Consider the following 13,770-nt stretch of genomic DNA (forward strand, 5'->3'; position numbering starts at 1 on the left):
GATAAACTACTCCGAGTGTGGCCGGAAGCCACTGAACGTATTGAGCAGGACAAAGAGTTATCCATTTAGACAGATACAATATTTGCTATAAAGGAAATTTACATTTATCACCAAATTACAATGTATATATCACATGCATTTTTTTAATTTAAGCCTCATAATCTTGATGTGACGTTGAAAAGAAAAGCCTAGGTAACTTTAATTATATGTTGATTATTTAGCTATATGGCCATTTAAATAGCATCTTCATTTTACAGTTGAAAGAAGGGAGGCTCGGAAAGATTAAGCGACTAGCCCCAAGTTACTAAGTGGCACCTCATTTCCCCGAATTCTTAATATTGAGGAACTCTGCTGATTTGCATTTTCCGTCAACATCCAGTTCCTTGGGGATCTCATCCAGTCTCCTGACTTTAAATGCCATCTGTAGAGTGACGACTTCAAACTTTTATCTCCAGCTCAGACCCTTCCATCATAGCTAGGTGATGGCATTTAATGTAGGTGTAGCCACTGAGACATAGAGCAAAATCTTTCAGGGGGGTTTCTGAAAAATAATTTCCACTCTGATAAAATGAGAGAGATGTATGAAGACAACTTTCTAGCCCACCCCATTCTTTCTTTAACATTGCTGGATAAGCATGTGATGATCACTGTTAATGTGACCCTTACCAGAGCACAGAGGATAATGGAGTAGCAAGATCGGGACATGCTGGGTCTTTGATGATTATTGAGTCAGAAAGCACTCCAGGATCACTGTTCTGCAGAATGTTTATCATGTAAGAGAATATTAAATACCAATTGTTTGTCTCTTTTTTCTTGGTTAGTCCGTCACTTTGTAGCTGGAAGCAACCTTGACACTGGCCAACATAGTGATTAATCAGAGCCTGTGATCTGGCCAATCCAACTTTCTCACTATTCAGCATGATTATTGCATAATTTATTTACTGAGGCACACCCCAGAAAGTCCAAGTGCCTGCAATACCCAAAGCCCCCTGTGGTGAAAATAACCTCCAGGTGATTTTTTTTCTGCATTCATTCAATGAACATTGAGTATGTGTTCCATGCCAGGAACTATTCTAGGCTTTGAGGATACAGCAACAGTGAACTAAACAGGAAAACATCCTTGCCTTATGGAATTTACATTCTAGTAAGGGAAGATGATCATGCATGGTTTGGATTTCTAGAGCTCGCCCATGCACCATGCTCCTCTTTCTGGCCATTTACTGCTACTCTTAGCATGAAGGGCCATGTGACAGGTTCTGATCAAGGTCTGGCTAATGTCTTGTGAACAGAACTGACACTCCTTTCGAATGAAAACATTTCACTTTCAGTGCAAGAGACACTCTGCTTCCATGTGTTCCATGTTTGAAGAAATATGTATTGAGATGGAGGCAACACAAGTGGTCTGGATTTCAAAGTCACCTCATAGAGGACAGTTGTCCTAGAGTCAGACCCTCAGTGCACTTTGCATGAGAAAGAAACAAGCTTTATTATGTTTGACCGCTGAGATTTTGTGGTAGATTTTCATTCTCTACCCTAATACACTGTAGTGTTAGATAATGCATTCGACTATAAATCTTTTTAAATACTATAATTTTCCCATATAAACACAGCTTATGAGCATTTAAAAGTTCTTTTCAGCTATATTTAGAATTTATTCCCTCTCAACAGCATGTACCATTTTAATTTCAGTGTGTGATACACAGACACACATATATCGAACCAAAGTAAACAAAGTCAGATCCTTATTCCTATCAGTCACTGGTCACAATTTCCCTCTAAATACATTCTCTCCTGCCCTGAATATCACAAGGTAAGAATTATAAGAATTCTTACATTTTTTTCAAAACAGTTCAGGGCACTGGGAGAGAGATACTAAAAAAAAAAAAAGCTAGACTAAATTGGTTGTTATTTAGAATAGAAATTGGGATCAGATGAAAGGGTGAATCTCATCCATTTGCTGTAGAATGATGATTGACTCTCCACAATGTTTTGTTTTTTTCTGTGCTTTTTAATATGACTCTGAATGTCCCAGGAAACTAACTGCCCATCTGTCATCCCAGGAGATTACTCTGTCGTGAACAGTGTTCTTTTTCAGCTGTTTTCTGAGGTATTTGCTCTATAATTTTTTCACTCCTAATCATTTACCACTGTAGTCTTTCTGCAAGATTTCAAGTACAAAATCCATCATATCATAACATGTTTTTAAAAGGATTAGATTAACTCTCATAAGACACATTTGTATTACTATAACCAGGATTTCCTCCTATCTCCATGAAGTCTCTAGGGAAAGGCCCCTTCATTGTAAAAACTGGATAAATTTTTCTTAAATGCTCTTCTGGAGTTTCTTGCATAAGATGTCTCTTTGGGAGACTATGGGCTGTGGCTTCATGAACATAGGGAACATGCCTGCATCACCCACTGCTGTATCTCCAGGACTCAGCTTAGTGTTGTACACAGTAGGTATTCAACAAAACATTATATACTAGCCCATCTTAACTCCCCTTAATTGATTATTTTCATAAAACCACTATAAACACACATAGCAGTGCTCAATTGTTTTAAATGAATTAAAAAGATGAATTAACATATAAATTCAGTTATCTCTCTGAGTTGGAGATCTATTGCCATTAGTTTGATTTTATGGCATCCTGGCTGCATTTTCCAAACATAGTACCATTTTTTTAAATAATAAAAATTTGAATAAGAATCATGTTACACACCCCCGGAAAGATTATGATATAAACTAAAAGCCATCATAAATGATAACAGAAAATCCAGATTTATCTACATATCTTGAGTTATTTATGCCTTCCTGCCTTTTTAAAAATTATTTCTTCCTTATTGCTGAAGTTGCAATGAGAGAAAAGAGAGAGCGAGAGAGAAAAAGGGAGAGGAAGAAGGAGAGACAGGCAGAGAAAGAGTGACAAAGATTGCTGACAATCAATGAATCTGGGTGAAGAGTGGGTGTTTTAGGCGTCTGGTGTACCACTATAGTAGTCAGAATAATGGACCCTAAAGATGTCCATGCCCTGATCCCCAGGACCTGTGAGTAAACAGCAAAAGGACTTTGCAGATGTGATTAAGTTAAGGATCTTGAAGTGAGGAAATGATCGTGGTTTATCCACGTCAGTCCAATGTAATCATAAGCACCCTTATGAGGTAACAAGTGAGGCAAAAGAATTAGAGAAGGAGGTATGACAACAGAATCAAGAGTCAGTGCCAGAGAGAGAAGCCACATTGATGTCTTGGAAGATGGAGGAGGCCATGAGCCAAAGAATGAAGGTGGCCTTTAAAAGTTGAATAAAGGCAAGAAAACAGATTATCTCCTAGAGTATCTCAGTGGAACGCAGCTCTGTTGACTTATGTTTGATTTCTGTACTCCAGAACTTTAAGGTAATAAACCTGTTAAGCCATTAACAAATTTCATTAATTTGTTATAGCTGCAGTAGTGGTTACAACTACTATTTCAGACTGCTAGAGATTTAAAAATTGTCAGATTGTAAAGTTGGAAAAACTTACTGAACTTAACATTAGCCAGTATAACATAATCATTTTAGGACAAATTTTCCAATACTTTTTCCTTAATGATACATAATTTACATGATATAAAAAGAGTATAAGAATAAAATTTGATGAGTTTTAATAAAAGTATAGAATTGTGTAATATTCCTGTAAAGATATACATTTCCACCCCCCAGAAATTTTCCTTGTGATTCTTTACAGTTAATCTCCCCAGCTACTTAAGAATTTTTGTCATTTTAGATTATTTTCCCTGTTTTATATATGTTTTTATATAAATGAAATCATACTCTTTTCTGTCTGATATTTTTCATTCAACAAAATTATTTTGAGATCCATCTACATAAGCAGTTTGGGTTGTTTTTTTTCTTAGAAGTTCTGTGTTATATAAATATATCAATTTGTTTCTCCATTCACCTTTTGGTAAGCAATTTGGTTGTTTGGGGTATTTAGCTATTATGAATAAAGCTGCTAAAAAAGCAGTCTCAGAAGGTTTTTTTGTGTGTGTAGGCACATGCTTACATTGCTCTTGGATACGTAACTAGCCTAGAAGTTAAACTGCTGGGCATAACATAGGAGAGTATTTAACTTCGTAAGAAACTACTAAACTGATTCCAATTGGATGTTCCATTTTTACATTCCTATCAGCAGACACTTCAAGAAAATTTTTTAAAATTTTATTTACTAGATAAATTTGACATGTAACATTGTGTAACCTTAAGGTATACAGCATGTTACCTGACACATTTATAAGTTGTAATATAATTTCCATTATTTATGTTACATAACTTTTAGTACAATATTACTTATATTCATGATACTGTACAGTAGATCTCTATGGCTTATTTATTACTCATTACAAATTTGTAACCTTAAACATGATCAGTCTTATCCTATTCCCTCATCCTCTGGTAACCACCATTTTACTCTCTGGTTTTGTTTGGTTTTTAACAAATTTGACTTTTTTATATTCCACATATAAGTCGGACTATACAGTACTTGTCTCTCTCAATTTCATGATGTGCTCAAGCCCCATCCATGTTGTTGAAAATGGCAGGATATCCTTTTCATAGCTGAATAATGTTCCATTTTGAATATATGCCACATCTTTTTTTTATCTATCATCCACTGATAGGTATTTGGGTTGGATCCATATCTTGGCTATTTTTAAAATGCTGTGATAAACACAGCAGTGTATATAGCTTGTCAAAATTCTGTTTTAAAGCAGCCCATGCAGCTCAATATCATAAAAACAAACAACCCAATCAAAAAATGGGCAGAAGACCTAAATAGATATTTTTCCAAAGAAGACATACAGATGGCCAAGAAGCATGTGAAAAGATGCTCAACATCACTAATTATTAGAGAAATGCAAATCAAACTACAATGAGGTACCACCTCACACTGGTTAGAATGGCCATCATTAAAAAGTCTGCAAATAACAAATGCTGGAGAGGGTGTGGAGAAAAGGGAACCCTCCAACACTGTTGGTGGGAATGTAAGTTGGTGCAGCCACTATGGAAAATAGTATGGAAGCTCCTCAGAAAACTGAAAATAGAATTAGCATATGATCCAGCAATCCCACTCCTGGGCATATATCCAGACAAAACTATAATTCAAAAAGATACATGCACCCCTATGTTCATAGCAGCACTATTCACAATAGCCAAGACATGGAAACAGCCTAAATGTCCATCAACAGATAGATGGATAAAGAAGATGTGGTACATATATACAATGGAGTATTACCCAGCCATAAAAATGAATGAAATAATGCCATTTGCAGCAACATGGATGGACCTAGAGATTGTCATACTGAGTGAAGTAAGTCAGACAGATAAAGATAAGTATCACATGATATTGCTCATATGAGGAAGATTTTTAAAAAGGTACAAATGAACTTACCTACAGAACAGGAATAGAGTTACAGATGTAGAAAACAAACTTATGGTTACCAGGAGGTAAGGGGAGGGGGAGGCTTAAATTGGGAGATTGGGATTGACATATACACACTACTGTATATAAAATAGGTAACTAATAAGGACCTACTATATAGCACAGGGAACTCTACTCAATACTCTGTAATGGCCTATATGGGAAAATAATCTTAAAAAGAGTGGATATATGTATATGCATAGCTGATTCACTTTGCTGTACACCTGAAACTACCACAACATTGTAAATCAACCATACTCTAATAAAAATTAATTTTAAAAAAAGAAAGGATACATTCACCCCAATGGTCATTGCAGCACTGTTTACAGTAGCCAAGACATGGAAGCAACCTAAATGTCCATCGACAGATGAATGGATAAAGAAGATGTGATACATATATACAATGGAATATTACCCAGCCATTAAAAAGAATTAAATAATGCCATTTGCAGCAATGCGGTTGGCCCTGGAGATTATCATACTAAGTGAAGTAAGTCAGACAGAGAAAGATAAATATCATATGATATAGCTTACATGCAGAATCTTTTTTAAAAAAAGATACATTTGTAAAATGAATTTATTTACAAAACAGAAACAGACAGAGAACGAACTTATGGTTGCTGGGGGAAGGGTGGGGTGTAGGGATAGACTGGGAGTTTGGGATTGACATGTACACACTGCTATATTTAAAATAGAGAACCAACAAGGACCTACTGCATAGCACAGGGAACTCTGCTCAATATTCTATAATAACCTAAATGAGAAAAGAGTTTGAAAAAGAATAGATACATGTATATGTATAACTGAATCACTTTGCTGTACACCCAGAACTAACACAACATTGTTAATCAACTATACTCCAATATGATAAATTTTTTTTAAATTCTGTTTTCATTTCCTTTGGGTATATATGCAGAATTGGAATTGCTAGATTCTATGGTAGATCTATTTTTAATTTTTTTTCCATAGTGGTTGGACTAATTTATATTCCCACCAACAGTGTATAAATTTTCCCTTTTCACCATATCCTAACCAGCACCTGTACTCTCGTCTTCTTGATGATAGCCATTCTAACAGGTATGACGTGATATCTTACTGTAGTTTTTGTTTGCATTTCCCTGATGATTAGTAAAGTTGAGCATCTCTCATATGCCTACTAGCTATTTTGATGTCCTCTTTGGGAATATGTCTATTTAGTTCTTCTGCCTATTTTTTAATAGGGTTGTCTGTTTTTTCTTTGTTATTAAGTTGTATAAGGTCCTTATATATTTTGTTTAATAATTTCTATTGACCTACCTTCAAGTTCACTGACCCTTCCTTCTGCATTTTATTATATAATATATATTTAAACCCAATCACTGTATTCTTTAATTTCATGTTTAGTTTTTTTAGTTCTAGGATTCTTGTTTGGTTCGCTTTTAGAATTTTCATATCTCTTTTGAAATTCACATGTCTTACTTTCACAGGGATTCCTTTTACATATTTTAATTGTTATTTTAATGTCTTAGCCCAGATACTGGAATTAGTAGGCAATCTGTGGGTTTGCTTCTATTGACTATTTCTCTTTATAATTATATTTTGTTGACTTTTATTGTGTCTGGTAGTATTTGACACTGAACATTATAAATGATACACTGTAGATACTCTGGATTATTTGTGCTCCTCTGAAGAGTGTGGAATTTTGTTCCCACAGATACATAGTTAAATGATGCATCACCTTTATCCATGGCAGATTGGTCACTGAAGGTCTGTTTTGGATTTTCCCTTAATCCTAGGGCACAGACCTTAGTTCTGTCATGTGGTTCTTATACCTAAGGCATGATGCTATTGGGATTTTACTCAAAAGCCCCAACTGTTCACTAAGCTATTAAAGCTTGATAAGGAGTGAACCCCCAACTCTTCCCAACACCAGAAAACTTAAATTCTAATTTTTTTTAGCCTTCCAGCTCTTAATTTTCTGGGAGCCTCACCCCATGCATGTACACTTTAGGAGTATATTAATATTGGAGGGAAAATATATATGCAGATTTTTGAAGCTTCCACCCCCTGTGACTTTCCTATTTTACTGGATTCCTGTTTCAATTTGTAGACATTCTGTCAACTAGGGAAAAAAATAATTTAAATGTAGATTGAAACTGTCATATTTTCTTTTTTTCAAACATTTTATTCCCTAAAATTTCTGCCAATGTTTTACCATTCTTCTATGCTTTCAAATAACTATTATATATATCTTGTTTAACATTTATAATTGTTAATAGCAGAAATATTAGTTTAATGAAGTCTACATGACCATTATTCAAAGTAAGAAGTCCTTAGGGAAACTTTTAAAAGAAATGCCTGAAATATAAAACTGAAGCAAAAATAAGTAAAAATAAAAGAGACACACCACAAATGAATAGATTCTGAATCTAATCAAGTCTTCCTATACACCTACAAGCTTACAGGAAAAAGAAAAGTAAGATAAGCCACACCATGAGGGAACTGGTAAATTCATAATGTACAACATTCTACAGTACAAGTGATCTGATTTCTCCAACAGATCAATGGCATAAAAATGGAATGGGGGAGGACCTTCAAGGTGGCAAAGGAGTAAGACATGGAGATCACCTTCCTCCCCACAAATACATCAAAAATACATCTACATGTGGAACAACTCCTACAGAACAGCTACTGAATGAATGCTGGCAGAAGACCTCAGACTTCCCAAAAGGCAGGAAACTCCCCACATACCTGGGTAGGGCAAAAGAAAAAAGAAAAAAACAGACAAAAGAATAGGGACAGCACCTGCACCTCTGGGAGGGAGCAGTGATGCAGGAAAAGTTTCCACACACTAGGAAGCCCCTTCACTGGCGGAGACGGGGCTGGTGAGGGGGATCTTTGGAGACATGGAGGAGAGCGCAGCAACAGGGGTCCAGAGGCCAAAGCGGAGAGATTCCCGCACAGAGGATCAGTGCCGACCAGCACTCACCAGCCTGAGAGGCTTGTCTGCTCACCCAGCAGGGCAGGTGGGGGCTGGGACCTGAGGCTCGGGCTTCGGAGGTCAGATTCGAGGGAGAGGAGTGGGGTTGGCTGCGTAAACACAGCCTGAAGGGGGCTAGTGCACCACAGCTAGCCGGGAGGGACTCTGGGAAAAACTCTGAACCTGCCTAAGAGGCAAGAGACCATTGTTTCAGGGTGTATGAGGACAGTGGATTCCTTCCCTGTCTGCCCACAGAAAGCAGAGAACTGCCTAAACGAGCTCCAAAGATGGGCGTTAGCTGTGGCTGCTTGGACACCAGAGACAGACATGAACTGCTAATGCTGCTGCTGAAGCCACCAAGAAGCCTGTGTGCAAGCACAGGTCACTATCCACACACTCCCAGGAGCTTGTGTAGGCCGCCACTGCCAGGGTCCCGTGATCCAGGGACAATTTTCCTGGGAGAACACACAGTGTGCCTCAGGCTGTTGCAACATCATGCTGGCCTCTGCAGCCACAGGTTTGCTCTGCATTCCAATTAAAACTACCATACCCCTTCTCCCACCTGCCTGAGTGAGCCAGAGCCCCCTCATCAGCCACTGCTTTAACCCCATCCTGTCTCAGTGGGAACAGAAGCCTGAGGGCGACCTACATGCAGAGGTGGGGCCAAAACCAAAGCTGAACCCCAGGAGCTGTGGGAACAAAGAAGAGGAGGGAAATTTCTCCCAGCAGCCTCAGCAGCAGCAGATTAAATCCTCACAGTCAGCCTGAGGTACCCTGGATCTGTGGAATACCTGAACAGACAACAAATCAACCCAAAATTGAGGTGGTGGAATTTGGAAGCAACTGTAGACTTGGGGTTTGCTGTCTGCGACTAATTTGTTTCTGATTTTTATGTTTATCTTACTACAGTTTTTAGCGCTTGTTATCATTGGTGGATTTGTTTATTGGTTTCATTGCTCTCCTCTTTATTAATTTTTTATTTTTTATTATAATAATATTTTTTATTTTAATTACTTTATTTTATTTAAAAAAACATTTTTTCTTCTATATTCCTCCCTTTTCTTCTGAGCCATGTGGCTGACAGGGTCTTGGTACTCCAGTCAGGTTTCAGGCCTGAGCCTCTGAGGTGGGAGAGAAGAGTTCAGGAAATTGGACCACCAGAGACCTCCCAGCCCCACATAATATCAACTGGTGAGAGCTCTCCCAGAGATCTCTATCTCAACACTAACACCCAGCTCCACCCAATGGCCAGCAAGCTCCAGTGCTGGATGCGCCATGCCAAACAACTAGGAAAACAGGAACACAAAGCCACCCGTTAGCAGACAGGCTGCCTAAAATCATACTGAGTTCACAGACAACCCAAAACACCACCGGACACAGCCCTGCCCACCAGAAAGACAAGATCCAGTCCCATCTACCAGAACACAGGCACCAGTACCCAGTCCCCTCCACCAGGGAGGCTACAGAAGCCACTGAAGCAACTTTATCCACTGGGGGCAGACATGCAAAACAATGGGAAAGACGAACCTGCAGCCTGCGGAAAGGAGACCCCAAACACAGTAAGTTAAGCAAAATGGGAAGACAGAGAAATATGCAGCAGATGAAGGAGCAAGGTAAAAACCCACCAGACCAAACAAATGAAGAGGAAATAGGCAGTCTACCTGAAAAAGAATTCAGAGTAATGATAGTAAAGATGATCCAAAATCTTGAAATAGAATGGAGAAAATACAAGAGACATTTAACAAGGACCTAGAATAACTAAAGAGCAAACAAATAATGATGAACAACACAATAAATGAAATTAAAAATTCTCTAGAAGGAATCAACAGCAGAATAATTGAGGCAGAAGAACGGAGAGGTGACCTGGAAGATAAAACAGTGGAAATAAGTACCACAGAGCAGTATAAAGAAAAAAGAATGAAAAGAATTGAGGACAGTCTCAGAGAACTTGGGGACAAAATTAATTTCACCAATCATTCAAATTATAGGGGTCACAGAAGAAGAATGGAAAAAGAAAGGGTCTGAGAAAATATTTGAAGAGATTATAGTTGAAAACTTCTCCAATATGGGAAAGGAAGTAGTCAATCAAGTCCAGGAAGCACAGAGAGTCCCATACAGGATAAATCCAAGGAGAAACATGCCAAAAGACATATTAATCAAACTATCAAAAATTAAATACAAAGAAAAAGTATTAAAAGCAGCAAGGGAAAAGCAACAAATGACATACAAGGGAATCCCCATAAGGTTAACAGCGGGTCTTTCAGCAGAAACTCTGCAAGCCAGAAGGGTGCGGCAGGACATATTTAAAGTGATGAAATGAAAAAACCTACAAACATGATTACTCTACCCAGCAAGGATCTCATTCAGATTCAACAGAGAAATTAAAACCTTTACAGACAAGCAAAAGTTAAGAGACTACACCACCACCAAACCAGCTTTACAACAAATGTTAATGGAACTTCTCTAGGCAGGAAACAACTCTAGGCAGGAAACACAAGAGAAGGAAAAGATCTACAATAACAAACCCAAAACAATTAAGAAAATGGTAATAGGAACATACATATCGATAACTACCTTAACTGTAAATGGATTAAATGCTCCAACCAAAAGACAGAGACTGGCAGAATGGATACAAAAACAAGAGCTGTATATGTGCCGGCTACAGGAGACGTGCTTCAGACCTAGGTACACATACAGACTGAAAGTGAGGGGATGGAAAAAGATATTCCATGCAAATGGAAATCAAAGAAAGCTGGAGTAGTAATTCTCATATCAGACAAAATAGACTTTAAAATACAGACTATTACAAGAGACAAAGAAGGACACTACATAATGATCAAGGGATCAATCCAAGAAAAAGATGTAACAATTGTAAATATTTATGCACCCAACATAGGAGCACCCCAATACATAAGGTAAATACTAACAGCCATAAAAGGGGAAATCAACAGTAACACAATAATAGTAGGGGACTTTAACACCTCATTTTCACCAATGGACAGATCATCGAAAATGAAAATAAATAAGGAAACACAAGCTTTAAGTGACACAATACACCAGATAGATTTAATTGATATTTATAGGACATTCCAACAAAAAACAACAACATACACCCTCTTTTCAAGTGCTGATGATCTATCCTGGAGAATGTTCCATATCTTGGGTCACAAATCAAGCCTTGGTAAATTTAAGAAAACTGAAATTGTATCAAGTATCTTTTCTGACCACAATGCTATGAGACTAGATATCAATTACAGGAAAAAAAAACTGCTAAAAATACAAACACATGGAAGCTAAACAGTACACTACTAAATAGACAAGAGATCACTGAAGAAATCAAAAAGGAAATCAAAAAATACCTAGAAAAAATAACAATGAAAATGCAAAGACCCAAAATGTATGGGATGCAGAAAAAGCAGTTCTAAGAGGAATGTTTATAGCAATACAATCCTACCTCAAGAAACAAGAAACATCTCAAATAACCTAATTTTACCCCTATATAAATTAGAGAAAGAAGAACAAAAAAACCCCACAGTTAGCAGAAGGAAGGAAATCACAAATATCAGGTCAGAAATAAATGAAAAAGAAATGAAGGAAACGATAGCAAAGGTAAATAAATCTAAAAGCTGGTTCTTTGAGAAGATAAACAAAATTGATAAACCACTAGCCAGATTATCAAGAAAAAAAGCGAGAAGACTCAAATAAATAGAATTGGAAATGAAAAAGGAGAAGTAACAAGTGACCCTGAAGAAATACAAGGAATGATGAGGGATTATTACAAGCAACTATATGCAAATAAAATGGGCAACCTGGAAGAAATGGACAAATTCTTAGAAAAGTACAACCTTCCAAGACTGAGCCAGAAAGAAATAGAAAATATGAACATACCAATCGCAAGCACTCAAATTGAAACTATGATCAAAAATCTTCCATCAAACAAAAGAACAGGACCAGACAGCTTCATAGGCAAATTCTATGTAACATTCAGAGAAGAGCTAACACCTATCCTTCTCAAACTCTTCCAAAATATAGCAGAGGGAGGAACACATCCAAACTCATTCAATGAGGCCACCATCACCCTGATACCAAAACCAGAGAAAGATATCACAAAAAAAGAAAACTACAGACCAATATCAATGATGAACACAGATGCAAAAATCCTCAACACAATACTAGCAAACAGAATCCAATAGCACATTAAAAGGATCAAACACCATGATCAAGTGGGGTTTATCCCAGGAATGCAAGGACTCTTCAATATACACAAATAAAACAATGTGATACAACATATTAACAAACTGAAGGATAAAAACCATACAATCATCTCAATAGATGCAGAAAAAGCTTTCACAAAATTCAACACCCATTTATGATAAAAACCCTCCAGAAAGTAGGCATAGAGGGAACTTACCTCAACATAATAAAGGTCATATATGACAAATCCACAGCCAACATCGTCCTCAATGGTGAAAAACTGAAACCATTTCCACTAAGATCAGGAACAAGACAAGGTTGCCCACTCTCATCACTATTATTCAACATAGTTTTGGAAGTTTCAGGCACAGCAATCAGAGTAGAAAAAGAAATAAAAGGAATCCAAATCGGAAAAGAAGAAGTAAAGCTGTCACTGTTTGCAGATGACATGATACTATACGTAGAGAATCCTAAAGATGCTACCAGAAAACTACTAGAGTTAATCAATAAATCTGGTAAAGTAGCAAGATACAAACTTACTGCACAGAAATCTCTTGCATTCCTATACACTAATGATGAGAAATCCGAAAGAGAAATTAAGGAAACACTCCCGTTTACCACTACAACAAACAGAATAAAATATCTAGGAATAAACCTACCTAAGGAGACAAAAGACCTGTATGCAGAAAACTATAAGACACTGATGAAAGAAATTAAAGATGATACAAGTAGATGGAGAGATATACCATGTTCTTGGATTGGAAGAATCAACACTGTGAAAATGACTATACTACCCAAAGCAATCTACACATTCAGTGCAATCCCTATCAAATTACCACTGGCATTTTTCACAAAACTAGAAGAAAAATGTCACAATTTGTATGGAAACACAAAAGACCCTGAATAGCCAAAGCAATCTTGAGAAAGAAAAACGGATCTGGAGGAATAGGCCCCCTGACTTCGGACTATACTACAAAGCTACAATAGTCAAGACAATATTGTAGTGGCACAAAAACAGAAATATAGATCGATGGAACAGGATAGAAAGCCCAGAGATAAACCCACGCACCTATGGTCACCTTATCTTTGATAAAGGAGGCAAGAATATACAATGGAGAAAAGACAGGCTCTTCAATAAGTGGTTCTGGGAAAACTGGATAGCT

The sequence above is a fragment of the Hyperoodon ampullatus genome (assembly GCF_949752795.1).
Source record: "Hyperoodon ampullatus genome assembly, chromosome: 4".
Taxonomy (NCBI): domain Eukaryota; kingdom Metazoa; phylum Chordata; class Mammalia; order Artiodactyla; family Ziphiidae; genus Hyperoodon; species Hyperoodon ampullatus.